Source organism: Penaeus vannamei, chromosome 33, assembly GCF_042767895.1.
Source record: "Penaeus vannamei isolate JL-2024 chromosome 33, ASM4276789v1, whole genome shotgun sequence".
Lineage (NCBI taxonomy): Eukaryota > Metazoa > Arthropoda > Malacostraca > Decapoda > Penaeidae > Penaeus > Penaeus vannamei.
This window is the reverse complement of record NC_091581.1, coordinates 20,728,530-20,731,029: the sequence shown is the minus strand read 5'-3', so window position 1 is coordinate 20,731,029 and position 2,500 is coordinate 20,728,530. Positions and strand designations below refer to the sequence as shown.

The 2,500-nt window shown below is 40.7% G+C and overlaps 1 protein-coding gene across 1 annotated transcript in view; it reads left to right on the top strand.

Moving 5' to 3' along the window:
• Positions 1–2,163: 2,163 nt before the first annotated feature.
• LOC113813839 (plasma membrane calcium-transporting ATPase 2-like) overlaps positions 2,164–2,500 on the top strand; it is a 95,551-nt gene continuing 95,214 nt past the window's right edge. The window contains exon 1 of the mRNA XM_070145264.1: positions 2,164–2,248. The gene's annotated coding sequence lies outside the window, so the exon portion shown is untranslated. The remainder of the gene's footprint in view (positions 2,249–2,500) is intronic.

The following is a 2,500-nucleotide window of genomic DNA, read 5'->3' as shown; positions in this document are numbered from 1 at the left end:
GAGAGTGTGAAAGAGAGAATGCAAGGAGAGAGAGAAAGAGAGCGAGAAAGAGAGCGAGAAAAAGAGCGAGAAACAGAGCGAGACAGAGAGAGAGAGAGAGAGAGAGAGAGAGAGAGAGAGAGAGAGAGAGAGAGAGAGAGAGAGAGAGAGAGAGAGAGAGAGAGAGAGAGAGAGAGAGTGAGAGAGAGTGAGAAAGAGAGAAAGAAAGAGAGTGAGAGAGAGAGATAGCGAGAGATAATGAAAGAGAGAGAGTGAGTGAGTGAGTGTGTGAGTGAGTGAGAGATAGATAGATAGATAGATAGATAGATAGATAGATAGATAGATAGATAGATAGATAGATAGATAGATAGAGAGAGAGAGAGAGTGAGAGTGAGAAAGAGAGAGAGAAAGAGTGAGAGAGAGAGATAGCGAGAGATAGTGAAAGAGAGAGTGAGTGAGTGAGTGAGTGAGAGAGAGAGAGAGAGAGAGAGAGAGAGAGAGAGAGAGAGAGAGAGAGAGAGAGAGAGAGAGAGAGAGAGAGAGAGAGAGAGACCAGAAACACAGCAGAGACACGCAACAAAGAGGGAAAGAGAGAGTTGGAGAGATAGAAAGAGAGAGAAAGAAAGAAAAAGGGAGAAAAGAGAGAGAGAGAGAATGAGAGAGAGAGAGAATGAGATAGATAGACAGAGAGAGCGAGAAAGAGGCACACAGACATACAGATAAACAAAGACAGACACAGACAGAGTTTTACTAGACTGAAAAATCCGGTACCCACACATTTCTACTCGAAAAATGAAGATAAAGTATACTATATTCAATATAAGGGAAACTTTACAACATGCGTGAAGTCTACGGACAAAACCCACATTTCACATGTTACTTTTCCGTATGGGCTCGTTTACGATTCTTAGATTTAGGTAAGTGAGCAATTTCCAGGGAGAGAGAACCCGAGAAAGAATTCTCTTATTATATTTGCAAATGTTACAAGGTCTTTAAGTTCTGCTAATTAACAATTTTATGCTCTGTTAGAAGACCGTGACTTTTTTTTTCTTTCGATTCAAACGGTGGATTTTATTAATTTGATTGGAGGTGGGAGAAGAGGGCGTGGGGGCAAGGACTAACTACAAGAGAAGGGTGGTGATACATGTTTAATATCTACTGGGTCAGCTTGTTGCGCGAACGAACGACTGTTTAGACTTCATCTCCACCCCCTCCCCCTTCCACTTCACCAACCGTCTTATCTTCTCTTTGAGTACACTTCCTCCAAGAAATAAAGATTTGCCAAAGGATATCAAGATTTATTTTTCTGCCCCCCAAGAGCGTGACAAGTTACGAATTAGGCTGTGATTACCTTATTTGATATCTGGCAACCCTTGTATTGCCACTCCGCGCTCCCTCTATTCTTCCCGAGACGTTTGGTTGGTTCCCAGAAGTGGGGTATGGAATTTAGGAATTACGACTACATTCCGTGTGTCTGTGAAATTAGGGGGATAAGATAGACGAGGTTAGGGTAGAAAACGTGATTTAATGACCTGACCAATCCATAGGCAATTTGCGAGGTAGCCTGTATAGTGTAATATGTTGTGGATTATCTTCACACACACGCGCGCGCGCTCGCATTACTATCTTTATTACGAACATGATTTTGTCTTTCTCAAAATCATGTACTACTGAGTTACACTTGTACAAGGACACGCTTTCTTTAAATCTTGAGTAGGGGATCATAAATAATACATCATTCACTTTCATTGATTTCAACACACGGAATGATGAATGGTTTCAAGACGGGATGTGTGCTCTTGAAGCGATGAAGTCGACAGATGCTTGCCACTTGTATTCATATTTTTATGTTTCGTGTTTATGAATGAAGACATGAACAATAAATTCCTATCCTTTTTTTTTCGGTTATTTTCAAAACATTTGAGTTCGAATAGAAAATACACAATACCTGTTTACTTTTATATACATTCCCTTATCATCGAAGAATATCACAAACACAAAACAAAACAAACAAAATAAAGAAGACACCTCTTTTCCGCCAACCGTAAATCATTCCCACCATTCGAGAGATAATGAGATCCAGACATCCATCATTTATCACTTCCGGTACGACAATATCTACCTGCTGCGTCGGCAACAAGTGACCGTCATGGGCCGCGGCTGGCGGAGGGTGTCACTCCTTGGGCGTACGATACCGTGCACGGATCTCGCCCTGTCCAAGTCGCATCGGAAGAACTTTCTACTATGTGGTCGCTACTGTGATTTCTCGGTCAGTTACTTATTTTATAAATGTTGGTCGAGGCGCTTGAATATTCGAATGTTTTTGTGTACTTGTGTGTGTTTTGATATTTATTTTCTTTCGGGAATTATGTTGGTTGCGTGGTGAGTATGTGAGGCTAATCGTCCGTATCGTAGTTTGTTTGTATTTAGAATTCGTACTGAATGTAATTTTTTCTATTGTATCCATGCAATTTATCTATTAGTCAATTAGTGTGTTTATCTAATTATTTCGGTCATTTCT